At 38.7% G+C, this 18,715-nt stretch overlaps 1 pseudogene; it reads left to right on the top strand.

The window, feature by feature from the left end:
• The first annotated feature begins 3,427 nt into the window (after positions 1-3,427).
• On the top strand, positions 3,428-14,207 carry LOC103607345 (annotated as a pseudogene).
• Positions 14,208-18,715: the final 4,508 nt, after the last annotated feature.

Here is an 18,715-nt window from a genome sequence, read left to right as displayed (position 1 = left end):
GCATGTTAACTAAGAATGAGCCCCTCTCTTGGCAAGTATCAATGTGCATAATGGTATTTGTTTGTGGATCTGTGTAGTAGAAAAGGACCCTATGCTCCTACCACTACCTTTTAATTGCTGCTGAGGAGTGCTAATTATTTATAACCTCAGCTCTTGGACTATTAATATGCAACAATAACAATTGTTGAGTTATTGATCCTTACATAGGACCCCCGCATCACGGGAACTGGCCAACTTGGACTGCTAATGTGAATATGTGCAATTGTACATGCCCCTTCTGTTAGACTAGGAAATTATGCCCTCAAACCCCCCAACCCCCTTGCATTACTGCAGGAGCTGCTGACCACTCAAAACTTTTCTTGGGACTGTTAACGGGCACAGTGGCAATTATCAGTGGTTTCTTCCTTCCCTGTAACTTCTGGAATTGTTAATGAGTACAATGGCAATAATCGATGGCTTTTTTTTCCTCCCTGGCTTGGTTAAATAAGCATCCCCGAACCCCATTTTCCCATGGTATAAGCATTGCAGTGTGCCATGCACTTGTCCGTCAAAACAACAACCCCTACTCCCAGTCCTTTTGCATTGCTGAACGTATAAAATCCCAAGTAGCCATGGTCTCACCCCTTATACAAGATCTTCCCTTTCCCACCCCTTGTCTGCCCTTGGACCCCATCTTATGGTCTATTAATGCTCACTGTCTCAGTTGTCCATGTATCCAGCCATTAGATAAGATTGTGCTCCCTCTCTTCCACCTTTCCCCTGCCCTGTCCCTTTTGCCTCTTTGCTGGATAGTGTTGATTGGGCAAAGCCCCTTCTCTTGGACTTAAAAAGTTAAAAATCCCAGATGTCATTGGTTTACCCAGTTTGTATTTCTGTAATGTCTCAGTTGTACTTTCCTTGGTCCCACCATTTTACATGGACCCCTCCATTTCCTTTGCATTGCTTCTCAGTAGTGCTGACTACCCAAAGCCCCTTCTGTGTTATTAATGAACACAGTACTGGTTTTTCCATTTTTCATCCCATCAGTCCAAGAACTCTCTACCACTTTGGTGTGTTTGTGCAGTGTTGACTATCAAAAGCGGGCCTGAACTAGGTGTATGAACCTTCACTCTTTTGCATTCATTTGTTAATGATCCCAATTTCAATTACTGTCACATTCTGGGGACAGGAACCATTCCTGCCCACATCTGTTACTGCTTTACTGTGCAAAATACTCAAGGCAAGTCAGGTCCAGGGAGCTGGATTGCTACCCTTTATTTCGTATTTTTAACATACAGTATCAATTAAAAATTGTCTCCCCAGGAAGGAAGATTAGCACTTTCTCTGCATTCGTTCTTCTAGAGCAGATTGCCTGGTTAAGAATATCTCCTTTTCTCCTTTGTGTATTGCTGTTGCACAATGCCAATTGCCAGCATACAACCAGAAAAGTTACTGTTAATATTTTTATTTAAGAAAGATATGTGGATTGCAAGGTGGAATTGATTACCTGGTCATTAATTTTTTTGAAGCCAAGAAATTTATTTATACTATGTACGTCCTGACCAGTGTCTCTCATTTTACTGAGGGTGGTGGGTCTGTGGATAGACAACAAGGATTGTTGCTGTTTTAGTATTACCAAAGGAGTTCTATAGAGTAGAGCTCTTAAATCAGTATCTGTTTGGGCTGTACCACTATTTTAAAACCAATCCTTGTTTGGGCTTCACCACCATTCACTTTTAGGGAAACTAACTAAACTTTCTAATCTTTAAATTTCTTCATCTGCATCACCAGCCCCAACTTCAAGAAGATTGCTCTCAAAGGATAAAATTAGAACATATGCTGAGGTGCTTTTGAAAACCACAGGTCACCTATTTGATTAATCTATTATATAAAATGCATTGTTCAATTATGCTAATAATTTGAAGTAGCTTAAAGCACCACATTGAAGTGAAGACTCATTTTAGAAGTGATGGGGCCAGTTTTCCCACTGTATAAGAAAAGTAAGCCAAGATCTAATCCTTCTTCTGGAAATAAATTTCAATGGTGACATAGCTGCCTAGTAAAAATGAATAATATCCCAGCCTCTAGTGTACAGGGTGTTTTGTAGCAAAGAGGTATTTAATATGGAACTGCTGAAGCAAATAACTAGTCATCACAATAGCAGTTCTTTGTAATAACTGAAAAAGGATACTATTCCTCTGAAGGATGTTAAAAGACCGGCCCAGCTCAGTGTGCAGGTTGCACTTCTAGCTCCTTGGACAGCTGTAAAAAGAGTCTCTGGCTCTGCAGAATGCTGTAAGTACTACTTTGTAGTGATGAAGTAACCTTTTCCCTATTCTATCTTTTTCCCTCTTAAATGCCACCCATAGAAAAGTCAGAGGGTCCAGTAAATCTCTTCTCTCTTCCTACCTCATCTGTTAATATATATATATGTGTGTGTGTGTGTGTGTGTGCGCGTATATATATATTTATATATACATATGTTAACGGACAGAATTGTAGAAATAATATTGTGTACCCAGCCCTATGCTAGGTTATACTGAAGTGAAGGGTAGAATGATATTGTCCTATATAATTTCATCCCTGAGATGGTTGTATTGTTAAGGAGTTAATATGAGCACACTTGAAATAACTTTAGAAAGTGATAACCAAGTGCTGTCTTATGGGAATTATAAGTAATTTTAAAAAGGGAAACCTATAAGGGTTTGAAGTTGATAGGATAAACTTAAAGAAGGAGGTGTGCTTAATTTTTCTCTTTGAGCCAGGATATGATTAGTATTGCAGCCATCCTGGTAGTCCAGTTGGTTTAATGTCACTTGTTTTGTTTTGTTTTTACCTCTTTTGGAGGCACGGAAAGAGATTAAAGAGATAGGGCCTAGCTGTTGTGTTTGGCTATATGCCAAGGCTGGCAAATTGGTGATTGTTAAATCTCACAAGCTTGAGCTGTTCAGAGTTCAGGGATTGGGGGTATAAATCTGACACTTTGGCTCCTTATGCCATTTTACTATGTTTCTGCCAAAGAACAGCTGACCATGATAATCTAGATCAGAGATACTTTTTTAGTTTGCAATCTTTTTGTCAAGAGGGCAGTGGAGAAGTATAAATTCTATGAGAAAGCCTTGAGTTTGCCTACTTTATGCTTTAGTTTATATACTTTTGTCCCCTTCACTTTTTTCAACAGGTACCTTGGTAAGCTAAAGGAAGCTTAGTCTCCTTTATGTAAAACAAATACAAAGGTCCAGCTGAAAAAAATATTCTTTAACATAAAACTTGAAACTTTGCTCTGCACCTCCATGCATCCTAGCAAGAGCAACAAGAACCACATAAATAAGCTGGGCTTCTCTTACTGCCCATTTTAATTCATATCCATATTTCCTCACAGCTTGTTCCCCGCCCCCCGCCACCATACCTAATGACATTGTCTGCCTGACTGGGAGTAATATACGTAATGGTCCTGAACCTTCTTGAAAATGTGGTCTATGCCGTTGAAACACCTTTTAATGGAACAAAATTTTTTGAGATCCCAAAGAGTATGAGTTTTGAGTAACACTGATTTAAGCAAGTTATTTGAAACATAAACATGTTTTCCAATTTCAAGTTATCTTTGTCAAAGACATGCTTTATACAATTCATGTAGAACTTTGGGATCCATGAAAATATATCCACAAACCCGCAGGGTTCTTATCACCCCAATTTGAGAAACACTGGTCTATGCTTATGAAATCTTTTATTACTAATAAAATTGTCATTCAGTATCAGCATACAACTGTAACTATTATTGGAATTTGTTTTAAAGGGATTAATTTAGAGCCGGTCTGTACCCTGACTCAAGAGGAACCATGGCTTGATTTTAGGTGAATTGACACCCGCTGGATAGCATCCAAAGGTAAGTTTTGGAGTTGTATTTCAGTTTATTGCTTGAGATAATCTCTGCCCTTAAGAAAAGTCTCTAGCAACTGTAAAAAGGGATGCTCTGGGAATGTGGGTATCTTTAAAATTGAAATAATCTTTGTGTTAATTCAGTAAATATTTATTGTGTCGAACACTAGAATAAATAGAAAAAACAAAGATATGATTTCTGTCAAGGAATTTGTTTTCTTATGGAGGATATAGAAATGGACAAATCATTTATGGTGTTGGGTAGATTTTGATGAGTACCATAAAAACATAGGAAGTCCTGTGGTTCATAGAGGAAGAAGAGTGGGGGAAACACTCTTATTGAGCGAAGCTATGGCAAGGGGAAAATGCAGGGTGTGACGTTGATTGGTCAGCTAAGGGGAAGTAAGCTGAGGACTTACAGGCACTACTCCAGTATATCTTGTTTTTTGCAAGTGCATTTTAATGAAGCATATGTTCCTTTAGATGGACCAAATCACTCTTTTTCATGGGTTGAGGGGTGGGAGTTAGATGCTGGCAAAATTATGAAAAAGTTCTTAGTAGTCATGTCTCCTTAAGCTCCTCTTGGTTATGACAGTTCAGACTCTCTTTGTTTTGATGACCTTGACAGTTTTGAGAACTAATGGGAAGGTATTCTGTAGAATGTCCCTCTATAGGGATTTGTCTGATGTTCTCATGATTAAACTGGGTTTATGAGTGGGAGGAAGACCACAGAGGCAGAGTGCCATTTTTATCATTTATCAAGAATACATACTATCAACATGACTTGCCACTGTTGATGTTGCCCTTGATGACTTGAGGTACTCTTTGCCAGGTTTATCCACTATAAAATTATTCTTTATTTCTCCCTTTCCATTCTGTACTTTTTAGAAGGAAGTCACTATGTGCTACCAACACTTAAAGAGTGGGGAGTTATACTCCCTTCACCCCCCTTGAGGGCACAGTATCTACATAAATAATTTGGAATTCTTCTGCACAGGAGATTTGTCTTTTCTCCCCAGTTTATATAATTCATTGAGTCAGTTTATATCATTATGATTTTATGGATACTTATTTTGTGCTCTGGGTTATAACCCAGTACTATATTTTTCGGTTCAAATTATTCTAGCTTTGGCCATTGGTTCAGATGACTTTGACATTAATCCCATCACTGTGGGTTTTTTCTTTGAGAAATTTCTTATTTCTGGCACTACAGGATGCTCCAGGCTCATTTATATATCTCCTGCCCAGTCTTAGAATCAGCCATTTCTCCAAGGAGCCCTGATTCCTTTTATTGGAGAATGATGTTAGAAATCAAGATCTGGGTGCTATGCATGTTCCTTGCTACTGGAGTGTCATTCCTTTTAGACCCTCTCAGTTGACAAGAGCAAAGAGATATATGTTTGCATATTAACTTGTGTATATGCATATGTCTATGTATATTAAACTAAACGTGTTTATACCTACATCTTCAACTCTAATCATTGTCATAGGGACCATTATAGCCTCCTCTCTTTGTTTATCTGTTACTTCTTACTCCAATAGTGAGAAGCCTAGCTTAGTTGGGAAATTTTTATGTTAATATTAGGGTAGTTGAGTGTTTGACAGTTGCTTCTGTGATTAAGTTTGGGGGGAGTTTAGCTGTAGGGTGGTTAAAAGTTTCTGCAACTAGAAATGACCCTTGTACCCTAAATGTTTCTGCCAGTTTTAAAACTTATAGTAGTTTACAGAAAGAAACTTGTTCTTAAGAACCAGAATTTATCTCAGTCTCCACATTTTGCTGTTTATTTTCAGATTAAATTACTCTGCTAAAGCCACGTAAGCTGTTCCTTGGGTATGCATTTCTTCTTTCATTTTTTTTTTCTGAGAGCTAAAGGACCCTTAGAGTACCGGAGGTAGAGGGAGAGGAAAGGACATGTTATGTAGGATAGGGAAGGTCCATCTAATGACCTCCAGCTAGTCTTCCAAAGTGCTGATTTAAGACCCAGGGTATAGATTCCTCATGGGTAATTGTAACCCAAATACAGTTTTCAACATTTTTATTTTATTCAAGATAGTGTACTGATATAAAAAAGTGTTCTGATTACCAGGATTGTGATGTGCATTGTATATGGATTAGTAATTTAAAATAACATGAAATTGTAATGAGCATAATTTTAATACTGTTGCTTTGCCTCCCACAGATTTGTCACCCTTTTTCCCCTGGGTGACGGAGCTGCCAAAGATTACTCAAAGCCCATCTCTTCTGAGCAGTGAGAAGCCCCGAAAAGGGGTTAATCTCCCAGAACCCTCAAGAGTGAGGCATTCCTTCCATTTGGGAAATTAACCCTGAATTGGGGTTCTCATCCCACATTTATTCTCTAGACCAGGAAGTTACAGGAAGAGAACATAGGTGGGGTTTCTTCTAAGTGCAGTTTAACAAGTTTAACAATAAACATTCCATAATGCAATTTTCAAGAAGTTAAGTTGAGGGCTGAGCCCATGGCACCCTTGGGAGAGTGCAACACTGGGAGCACAGCAGCGCTCCCGCTGCGGGTTCGGATCCTATATAGGGATGGCCAGTGTGCTCAGTGGCTGAGCGTGGTGTGGCTGGTCTCAAAAAGGACAAAAAAAAAAAAAGAAGTTAAGTTGATCCACCAACAAAAGCTTGGTCTTAGCAAACATTCCTTCTCCCTATAGCAGTTTCCCAGTATCTTTACATATCAGTCAGTAACCTGTCTGTCTTTGAGCCAACAACCTTGCTGTGTTACAAATCTTTATCTTACAACAGAGACTATATAGCCTGGGGAAAATTTCCTGTCCTTTGCAAGGTCAGTAGTTGAAGCTGCAAGGCTTTGGAAAATCAGGCCCTGTGAAGTACATTTGCTTTATGCATACTCCACAAATATTTTACGTTAGGTGTTAGTGTGAGAGTGTTTCTGAAATCTGTAAAATATGGTTGACAGTAGGGAGCTCTTTTCTCAAACTTTTCCTTTTTTCCCCCCAACATTTTATTATGAACATTTTCAAAAAAGTTGAAAGAATTATTCAGTGTATACCCACATAACCCATCACTTAGTTCTGTAATTAATATTTTGCTATATTTGAGAAAACTTCTCCTTTATAAGAAAAAAAATTCTTATAGACTCCTTAGGTTTATGGGAATATTTGTTAAGCTAAAGTGTATGAACAAAATAGGGATAAAAAGCTTTTTGCCTAGATCTGTAATACAACTATAAAACACAGCAGATATACAAATTAGTAGTAAATAAATAGCTGCTAAAATGTGAATATGGCAGTGCTATTATAGTATTGCTTCTTTTGAATGTGGCATGTTTATACTGTCATGTGCTGTGTTGATGCACTTAACCAAATTGCTGTTTTCACACTGCTGCAAAATTTTATTACAGCACATAGCAACACTATTTGGCTTTCATTTGACACAAAACACATTTACATATTGTTTGCCTCTGTTCTTTTCTATAAGCTCCAGACAACAATACTAGACTATTTGTACTAATCTGGCAATGCAATCCTCCATTATGAGGTAGTCATCTAGCTAGTCCAGATTATCTTTACAGTGAAATGAAAATATTGTAGAAGGTTCCTATACTCCTGGGAATCCATGCACAAAACCCAGAGTTAAAAGATCTCTAAATTGAGAGAAGACATGAGTTTGTTTGAGTATTACTTGGCTACCTACTAGTTGTATAATATTGAGGGAATCTCATCTTCAGGGCTCTTAGTTTTTTAGAGAATGAAAATGTCAGATTATATGATTATTAATATCCCTTCTGTGATGATTCTGTGACTTGTCTGGTGCTGTAGCATTCAAAGTAGCTGGCTGTCTGGCTATGCCAATTTTTTGTTATGTCCAAGATACATTGACATTTTGCTGGGCTACAGCATGACACATTAAGTTTCAACATTCTTGGCAATGAATATTGAGCCCTAGTGAAATGTATGGTTCTGTACCAGTTTCTGAAATGTAAACACTTTCTCTGCTCTTTAAGGGAAAGGGAGTGCTCCTTGAGTATGTCTTTACCATAGTACTAGACAAAACTTTGAGGTTTTGATGCTAAAGCAGCCATACTCTGTAAATATGGCTCAGAAGATTTGGGGACAGTAGAATAGTTGTTTCCTTTTAGATACCATAACTAGACAGTGTATAATGAATTTTAGCTAAACTCCACTAATTTAAAAACGCTTTAGGAATCTACGGCCATACCACCCTGAACACAACCAATCTCATCTGATCTTGGAAGCTAAGCAGGGTTGGGCCTGGTTACTACTTGGATGGGAAACCACCCGGGAATATCAGATGCTGTAGGCTTAGATAGATAAATAAATAATGCTCTTGGTAGATTTGCTTGCACATGAAGTGTTCGTTTACCCTCCTTAATGGGATTTTAGGAAGGAGCTGAGTAAATACATATACATATGTATGAACTGCCATGTTTAACTGTAAGTCTGCATTTGGGGGTGAAGTGTCTCATCTTAGGTTAAATAAGGACAGAGAAGGATGTTGCCAAGAGATTTTGAAGCTTGTTCTGCTCTTATTGAGAACATCATAGAACATTGTTTGGCTTTACTAGACATTTTATCTAGAGAATAGAGTTGAGTGAGTGATCTTACATATACTCCTCTTAGAATTTGTTTGAAATGACATAAAGGCCTTTATAATATGGTAATCCCTGATCAAGAATCTGGAAGCCTATGTTCATTTAAGGTCCCCAGGTTTACTATATGGTGTTTTCCACACTATGCCATACCATGCAAAGTGTTTTCAAGGTTGCAAACTTGTCTTAGATCTGCTTTAGTGAGCTCCAATCCTATAGTAAAGGCAGATAACCAATTATTAAAAATGGTCAAGACAATTGCACCTCTAGGCAGTAGTAGCAACTGCTCTGCTACCTTGTATCTTAAAGTTTTTTTAGCGATAGGATGACCCTTATCCACAAATTTAGTCAGCCCTTAAAGTGGGTGATGGTTTGACCCATATTTTCATGAGTTCTTTTTCTTCACTTGCCCAATCCTTCTGTGATACTTCCAGTGCTTGTCATTACAGGACATTAGGGAGACCAGACAAGCTAGGAAGTACAGACAGGAGACACCTAGGGAGACCAAACAAGCTAGGAAGTACAGACAGGAGACACCTATGTCTAATGCTTCAGATTATACTTACTATTTTTCTTCGCTGGGATTTTCTTAACAGTTTTGTTATCCTATTGATGCTTGAGTAGCTTATTGAGCCCTGTCTTTCTTCTCAAGGACATTCTAAGCACGTGAGACCTGAGGACTGCAAGTACGAGGCTCCAAATTTAGCAGATCTTTCCTTTCGAGAATCTGGACAAGCTCCAGCTAATCTAAGTGGATGGCCTTCAGGTCACTTGAAGAAAAAGGTAGTTTGGGGAACTTATTGTTGGACTTCTGTCTTTGGCTGTAAGAGCTTTTAACTTCCTGCAGCTCTCCTTTTTAAAGCAGAACATGAGTCAGTTTTCATCAACTCCTATACAATTTTTGTTTGTTTGTTTTGAAGTTACATTTTAACTTCCTGCAATGAGTTTGGCCTATTTCATTTATCCCTCAGAGCTGGGCTCCAGTGAGGTCTATAAGGGCAAGCATACTTGATCTCCATTTCATAAATGAAGAATGAGAGATGCAAAGCAACAAATTACTTTCTTTTTCATCACATAGCTAGTTAGTAAGAGAGAACAAACCTACACCTTCTGATTAGTAGACCTTGAAATTATTCCCACCTTCCTTTGGCAGACTGGTATTAAGTTCTCAGAATTTGTTTATGAGAAGGACCAACCAACTTGATCTGTGTCAGTTCTGTTTTGGCAGGCCTAATTCCATTGTTACTGCCATTGCCTTGTTTTAAGAAGTTGAGGGTTTCTTAATTTGGAAAACAATGAAATTGTACTCCATTTCAATAATTTATTTTCCTTTTGTCTTTTCTCCAGATCTTCCTCAGAAGAATAGGCTTGTTGCTTTACAGTGTTAGTGACCCATTCCCTTTGACGATCCCTAGGTGGAGATGGGGCATGAGGATCCTCCAGGGGAAAAGCTCATTACCACTGGGCAACAACCCTAGGTCAAGAAGTTCTACCGGGATACTTTCTTGGGCTCAGATAGGAAGATGAAGTCTCAAAGACAATCACATGTCAAGGTGAGTAATCTGTCCCTAAAAACACAAGTAGTAGTCTTAATTTTGATCTTGTTTTCCTGTATACATTATACTTAGCTTTTCACTGAAGTTGTATTCATCATTATCCTGTATCTGCTTTGGTAAACACAACTTCCTAATTAATCTGGGAAGTGCCTGGGTGTGAGATTGGTAAAAGTGATGATGTGAAGAGGGTAGCAGGCTGCTTAGGATGGGACTGTAGTATGTGGTGGCCTACAACTAAATTGTTCTTTTTTTTTTAGGAGAATATGGACAACTGCCACATCGGTGACAATGATCTCATGGGCAAATCATTCATTCTGTTCCATCTTGTCCACAAAACCCCCCTTAAGGCCTTAGAGGAGAATTTCCCAATCATTACATATTTCAGGATGCCTTGGGATATCCATGGAATATAACACACAGCATGCTGCTTGAGAAGATAAATAAGAGTATTATCTTTTTATGCTGTGCTTGCCGATGATTGAAAAGCTTCATAACTACAAATGGAAACCTGATCAAAAATGGCACAGAGCTTTCTGTTGTCTGGCAGATTATGAAGAATCAGGACACCACTACATTCTCTAGGTCAGTGATTAGAGAGGCTGATTAGGGGAGTGAGGGTTGGTTGACAGATGAAGGTGACCATTTAGTGCAGTACATCCTGATTGTCTAGGCATTGTACAGCATTCTTCATAAAGAGTGGGTACCCTGTAAATTCCATGAGCTGTTTTCATGGGTAGGAATCCTTGGAATGTTATAATTGACTAGAAAGACCCATAGATTTAGAGATAAAGTTACTAACAAAACTTGTTAGAAAGCCTAGGAAGTAGAAAGCTAAGGTGAGAGTTACGTAGGAAGATCCATCTATTATAATCAGAATGTTTAGGTTAATTCCAGGGCCAGTACCCTATATGGATTTTCTTACTGTGAGAATGTCTGCCTCCCAGAGTGCCTCACCTTTATCTCAGAGAGCAACATGAGTTTTGGAAATGATACTCTATGGCTGTGTTTTGGTAGTCCTGAGCCAGGAAACTTAAATAAAGCTAACTTGAAGCAGTCCTTTTCTTGAATCCTATTCTCTTTTTCCCTCATATCTATTGTTTGTTTTTGTGATCTCAGTTATTAATCATTTAAAGGGACTCCTTCCTAGCTGATTGGCATTTTTAAACAGGATCCCAGTCTTCAGCTAAAGGTATAAGGCTGACTGGTGGTGGTGTCCCCAGTAACTCATCAAATGATATTGGGCAAGAAAGACATTTTCTCATTTATGCCATACTTTCCTATCCTGTTGAATGAAGAGATTGTATTCATTTTATCTTTAAGGACCTAAAAGCTTCGTATGTATAGGTTTCTTAGCTCTGTGGAAACACTTGTAGCTCATTAATTTTAATCTTCCGTAATTCTACTACAGTACTCAATACTTTATGGCATTTACATGGTTTCTCTTGTTTTTTGCAGCTCTTGATTCTTCCCTTCATATCTGCCAAATCATGATCCCTCCCAAAAGCAATGTAGAGAGCTGGGTCTTGCGCAGGATCAAGTAATTTGAACACACCAAAGGAAATCAGCCTTCCTATCTGAAGATCAACTGCCTGGCACTCTAGAATTTTAGAATAGTGGAATGAAGTAAGTTGTTGGTGTTGCAATCCCGTGATGATCGCTCCAGAACTAACAGCTTTTTTGGGGGAGTTGGTGTTGGATGGGGTGTGGTGCTCTAATGTGAAGTGGGGCTCAATGTGAGACGGGAAGATGACCAGTCTTCCATATTGCCAACTGGGTTCACTGAAGCAACTCAAAGAATTTAGCTTCTACTTGTCTGTTCTGTATCTTCACAGCATAGGTCCTTTGCCATTCTCAAAGGCTAAAACATTGAGAAGCCTAAAACATAGTTTTTGCTTTCTGCCTAAAGCATGGACCTTTTTCATCTCCATTTGTAAGAGAATCTATCTGCAGTTAAGATTTAGTGTAAAAAGAAACTTAGACCATTATAATTGTGAAGGGTGTGGAAACTAAGTCAGTTTTCTAAAGGGAGGGGGAACGGTGAAGCTATAAAATGAGGGGATTGACTAAGTGCTATCTAAGGGCCCTTTATTAAACTATTCACTCATTGGTGACATCTCATTTGGCTCTTATGGAAATCCTTGTAAATAATTGTAGCAGAATGTTAAGAGGCACATATTATCTTTTTAAATCCTCCCTGCTACTCATTAGGTGTGTGCCCTTTGGGAATTTAGAATTTCTGATTAGACTTGTCTGTGAGGGTAAATGAAAATGTATGTAAAGTGCTTAGTACTGTGCCTGACACATGGCAAGTAAAAGATAACCCAAGAAGTTTATAAGTTCGTTTGACACAATACAGGTGACCACTAGCACTATGTGGTAGCAGGCAGAGTTGGCATGTTTTGGTTCTATGTAAGAAATTTCTAAGGTAAGAGTTTGTAAATAGAAGGGCATCTGTGCTGATGGTGGTGGTTGTTGTAATAATTATTATTGGTAGTAGTATAAGTAGTATTGGTAGTAATAATAGCTTATTGTAATTATTAATGGCACTTTTTTTTGTTGTTGTTGTCTTTTCGTGATGCTTTGTGTCTCTTGTGCTTCTCATTGCATCTTGTTTCTTCTACTTCTTAACCTCTTTCTCTGAATGTCTGCCTTTGCTTATCTCTTTCACTCACAAGTGTGTATTTTTTGCTTGTCTAATTCTTCAGTGTCTTTGTTCTTTCTTCTCTATCTAAAGTATGTCTTACCCATTTGCATGTTTCTCTTGCTATTTCTTCTACGTGTGCCTTTGTCTCATTTTCTCTTTTTGTTCTTAAGAATGGTCTGTGCCTTATTTTAGATGTATCTCTAGTTTTTTCATTTTGTTGCTCTTTCTCTTTGCTCTCCCTCCTAGATCTGGCTCTTCTTTCACTTTTCCTTTTGTGTCTCCTCTTTGGGTCATGCTGTGTGCTTTTTGCCTTTTTCTTGTTCTGCCTGCCTTTCTTCTTTTTCCCTTTGTGAACTCTGTTTGTCTCTCCCCTACTTCTGTTGGTTTGACATCTCGCCTTTTTCTGATTCTGGCCTGCTTTCAGATGTTTCTATGCCTTATCTCATATCTCTCTTTTCTACATTTCCTTTCTGCCTCTCTTGGGCTATTTTCTCTCTTTCTCCTCCCTGTGTGCCTCAGTGTCTCTGCTGTCTGTGATTTTCTATCTCAGCATTAATCTCTGTTTACTTGTGTTTCTTCTCTGCTTTTCCCCTTTGTACTCATCTTTGAGTATTTCAGCCTCCTCATGGATCTATGTCTCCTTCTCTTTGAATTCATCCAATCCTCTTTCCTTGGATATTTCTTTGTGTATGTGTATGTGGGCATGTGTGCATATGTATTTGTGTTGTGTGTGACAGAGGGGCTTCCTAACCCCTTCCCAATAGGTGCAGAATGCCAGCTATCAAAATAAGCATTGCAGAGCTGTTCCTTATGCCAGGCTGCCCTGTGAGATGATCCAAGACAAAAAACAAAGCCCTGGGATCTAGACTGAAGAAAAACCCAAGACCTAAGATGGACAGAAGGTAGAAGGTTCATAATGTGTAGAAGGCCCAAAGTGGAAGACAGATGGTTTGAAACTTGAGTCCTGAGGACTAAGATGGAAAGCCCATGTCCCAAGATAGGTGGAAGCCTCAGGCTTGAGACTAACAGAAGCCTCAAGAGCCAAGATGTGCCTGAATTGGACAGAAGGCCTGACTGAGTATGGCAGAAGGCTCAAGTCTTGAGTTAGAAGGACGAAGACTCAGGATGGGGGCTGAAGGCCTAAAAGTGGGGACAGGACACATGGGAGGCCTAAGAACTGAGACCTATGACAGAAGACCCAATTCTTGAGATAAGCCCAAGGTCATAGTTTCAAGACCTAAGATTGGAGGATGGAAGACTTCAGACACTAATAAAACTCAGGACTCAAGCCTTCCTAGATGGAAAGAAGGCCCAAGAGAAACAAGTATTTCAAGACTTAAAGCTGGAAGCTGGAGGCCCGTTACGCAGAACCCAGGAAGGATAGAAGCCTCAAGACCAGGGGAAATTCCAAGATGAGAACTCTAAACCCCAGCACTTTTCTATTGTTAAACCCCCTACCTTTTCCCTCTATTTCCATTTAAGTCTGTTTCTTTTGAAATGTATGTTTTGATGTTGCCATTTACCTTAAAGGAACATATCTTTAGATTGACAATATTATGCCTGGGCCAGTCTTGAGCCAGTTTTTATCACAATTTTTAGCCATTCGTTAAGGTTTTAATGTTTTTTAAACTTCCATTTCTCTTCACACGTACTCCACTTGAGAGAGACACTAAGATCCAGTCAATATCTAGTCTGGCTTTTGTTATTCCCCTCAAGAGCAAGCATCCATGTAGGTGATATTGTATTTCAGTCCTCCCTTTTAACCTCAGAAGCCCTAGGCTGATTAGAAGAGAGAGTGCCAGGCTGCTGGGAAAAAAGAGTGTCAGGCTATCTAGAAAAAATGTGAAAAGATGCTTAAGGCCAAAGAGAAAAATTAGACTATAAATACAAAGATGTGCCAGCCTTCTGAGAAGCACCAGGCAGCAATACCTTCATTCTTTGAGCTTAGGTGAGCAGGATTCCTGGGCTTTGAGATTTCTAGTGATGGTTACAGAAAGGATGATTCGGCCTGGGACAGCTTGAGGCCCCAAGGGGGCAGCCTGAGCTCCCTGCTCATAGTAGTGGCCAAATAATTAAGTGGACTGTGCAATCCTACTCCTGGGTTTGATACTCACCAATCTTAAAGATGACAGAACTTGGACTGTCTAGCAGGCTTAATCCTTTCTTTGATCCCCCCCCCCCTTTTATGAGGGAAGTTGATTTAAATGATTGATAATGTGTATGAAAGCACTATAAAACAGAAAAGCAAGCTGTGCTCATTAATAGTGTATTGGCAGTCATGCACAGCTAACATTTGAAAGTGCATTGTAAGTTGTGAAGCTTTATGTAAATCAGGGGTTATCACACTTTTTCTGTAAGAAGTCAGATCATAAATACTTTTAGACTTTGCAGGCCATATGGTCTCTGTTGTATATCCTTTTTTTAAGCAACCTTTTTAAAAGGTAAGAATCATTCTTAGCTCGTGAGCCAAGTGGATTTGGCCTGCCATCCATAGTTTACCAACCCCTGATATAAATGCCAGAGAATATGTCTGAATAATTTTTAGTTTCCTTCTGTGCCTGTCTGTGTCCTAGGTACTAAGGGTGCAATGATTATTTATTATCACATTCAGGTGACCAGAAGAAGAATATGTGAATGTGCTTTGTAAACTATAACACACAAAATTTACGAGTTTCAGTGTTGATGAATGAATATTATTAACTATTATAGGTATTCTCCTGTGCTAGGCACTGTGGTTACGAAGTTTAAAAGAGGCATGAGTAAAAAATGTTTTGTCAAAAGAATGACATACTATGCAGACATAAGGAATTAAGTGTCTAATGAAAGAATTTGTATATTTGAGGCCAAGGTGTTTCTTGCTGCTCTGGGGATTTTGAGTAAAAATATAGTATTCCAGGTAGCAGAAAAGAAAACACATGGAAACTGCTTTTAAATTAGAAAATACCATAAACACAAGCAATTAAGCTATTGTGATCACCTACAATATGTCAGACGCCCTGATAGGCACTAGAGATACCAAAGGGGAAAAAAAGTATTTTCATAAAACTTAAAATTTCAGAAAATAAGTGCATATTAAAGTACTCTGTAAACTAAAGCACTATGCAAATATCAATGGGCTCCATGTTTTTGAATGAATGAATATTAACCTCCTCTTATGTAACCAGCTATTTTTTTGGGTACTGTGAAATCCAAGATAAATTCTCCCAAGTCATTCTCCCATGTAATAAGAGAAAAAATTGTGCTCTACACTATTAAGATGTAAGGAATGAGAGATTGCTTAATTTAATCAATCAAAACTTTACTGCTGAGGTTAGTGGTGATCTTTCTGTCCTCACTCCAGTATCCCTTCTATGTGAACTCTGGATCAAAATTTTAACTCCTCTCTAGAGTGCTAGAGCAAAAGCCCTCATCACTTGAGTGCCTAAGGAAAGGAGATAAAAGGGAGAGGGGAATGCAAAGTAGGGTGGGAAAGAAAGTTTGATTTGAGCAGCATTGCAGGTAGCTAACTACTTAGGTAGAACCTGTCACTCCTTTGGGAACTCAGTGGTGAGGAAGAAAAGTCATAAGCAGACTTTTGGTAGGATAAACAAACTTTCTCTGAAAGGTATGTGGAAGGAGAATGTCAAAGGTAGGGTGGGTTGTGAGAGAGGAGATTTGAGTGGACCCCAGTTTGATAATATTCAACAAATAAATAATTAGATATATTCCCAAGACCTAGAAAGACCCCTACCCCCACCAGCCTTTTCCTTGCATATTTTTTCCTTACTAAAGAATGATTTGAAAGTATTCCAGGAAGGCCAACTACATTATAATGATAATGGAGGAACAGACATGGGATCTATCTATGTCACTGAGCTATTTAGCTCTTCTCCCACTCCCAGGGGACATTTGGCACTAGTGCTGGAAGGTAAGAAATGTCTTCTGTTATTATGCAGATAGTCTCATCTGCATAGCATGGTGGTTTTACTCCCTCACTCCAATTGTTTCATTGGATTTTATTTTGTTGTGATACATGAGGGTGTTCCTGTTAGAGTAATTAGAATTGTGTACATAAGCACATAATAAAGATAAGGTACCTGAAGCCCAGAGATTTGCTTAATGTCACAGTGCAAAAATAGCTAAGGTGAACCTAGATCCAAGGTTACCTGATTTATAAACTTGTTCTTTTTTCACTACATGTCACCATAGCCTCTTTTATGAGAATGGGTACACTGTTACTAGCAAAGGGTTTGGATTATGAGTAGTTTCCAGTTAGAAATAGCTCTCTCTAATCATAGCTAATCTCCAGCAGACTGCTTCATGTCTTTCTGATTATGGACAAATAAAGTCTTAGGGAATATTCACACACTTAGATTGCTGTTTAAATTTACCAGAGAACAAGCCAGACAAATAGTTAAACAGTGTCCTGCCTGTGTCACACACCTGCCCTTCCCCCACCTAGGAGTTAACCCTAGGAGACTTGTTCCAAACATCGTATAACTTCGTATAATGTATGCTATACGAAGTTATTACGTCCTAGGTAGCAGAAGAGAATATGTGTAAAATCAATTTATAATTTGTAAACTGCCGTACGTATATAAGCAGTATCTGCTGAATGAACATTGATTATTTACTCTTATCTCCAGAGATAGCAACTGGGAGTACAAAAATGCATTATCATTATCATTGAACCTGCAACAAAGATCTGTGTCTAAATTTACAAAGCCAACAGTTCTATACAGATAGGAATTTGCTGTTGGCTTATGAAGGAATACTGGTTACTTCCTATGGGGCTCAGAACTGCATGCCCTAAAATGTAAAAATGATGTTACCATTATTGGGTGCTCACAAGAGTAAATGAAGTAATAGGTGTGAGATCCAGAGAAAAAGTCATTTAACCACTACTAAGTTTATTCAATGAGAAAGACGTGGGGAAACTGGATTTCGGTAAGGCAGTGTCCTAAACGCTGGGCTAAGTAGGGAGATAAAATCCTGTACAGAAGGATACTTGCTCCCTGGCCTGATTGAAGAAATAGAAAAATTTTTTAAAAAGCAAGGTGTCATGCTTCTCCATCCAGTTTCCTAAATGCTAAATGCTGATGATGGAAGTGAATGAGATGCACCCCGGCCGGTCTTAGAGGCAGTAAAGGAGCAAAAATAAATGGCTCAGGTTTGCTTCTCGATTTATTTGATAAACAAAGCATCTTTCATGTGCTATATACCATTCGAACACCTGAGGCTAAAAGAGTTGAAATGGGCCTAGTCTAAAGTGCATTATATCACTAATCACAGCTGAAGATAGAAAATATCTTTGAGGGCCGGCCCGTGGCTCACTCGGTAGAGTGCGGTGCTGATAACACCAAGGCCCCGGGTTCGGATCCCACATGGGGATGGCCGGTTCGCTCACTGGCTGAGCGTGGTGCTGACAACACCAAGTCAAGGGTTAAGATCCCCTTACCGGTCATCTTTAAAAAAAAAAATAAAGAAAAGAAAATAAAATATCTTTGATTTGATTATTATTGTGTAAATAATATTTGAGTGCCTGTTCTCTGTAAGGTACCCTGCTCAACGAATTAGTTAAGTAGTTCTGGTGCAGAAGACTCATTGACTTGCCTTGGAAATTGAAAAAAGGAAAAAAGGCAAGGTTCTTTCAACATAAAATGGAGACATTTTTCCTAGTTCCAGAAAGCCCCAAAGTCACTTGCTCATTGGCCTAGTTTGAAGTCAGAAGTGGTTTTAAAGGTATCTCACTAGCTTCTGGTGGAAACAAAAGAACAAATTTTATAAAAGATTGCAGTCCTTTCATTAGTTGAAAAGACTTCACGCAGCTGTGATATGTAAGACATTGAGAAGGAGTGATTACATAAATATATCACCTTCTCTTTGGCATGCTTTGTAGAGTGGAAATGTGAGAGAGATTTTTACTGTTTTCATTCATATGAATATTGATGAAGATGACACTAAATGCTGAATGAAATAGCTCTGTTCCAAAAGGAGGGCTGGCCGGTTTCTCAGTTGGTTAGAGCACAGCCTTACAAAACCAAAAGAAACTTAGTCTGATGGGGAGATGCAATAAAAAAAAA

This window comes from Galeopterus variegatus, unplaced genomic scaffold (assembly GCF_000696425.1).
Source record: "Galeopterus variegatus unplaced genomic scaffold, G_variegatus-3.0.2 Scaffold7348, whole genome shotgun sequence".
In the NCBI taxonomy this organism is placed as follows: domain Eukaryota; kingdom Metazoa; phylum Chordata; class Mammalia; order Dermoptera; family Cynocephalidae; genus Galeopterus; species Galeopterus variegatus.
The sequence above is the reverse complement of the archived record's forward strand: the minus strand, read 5'-3'. Positions and strand labels throughout refer to the sequence as shown.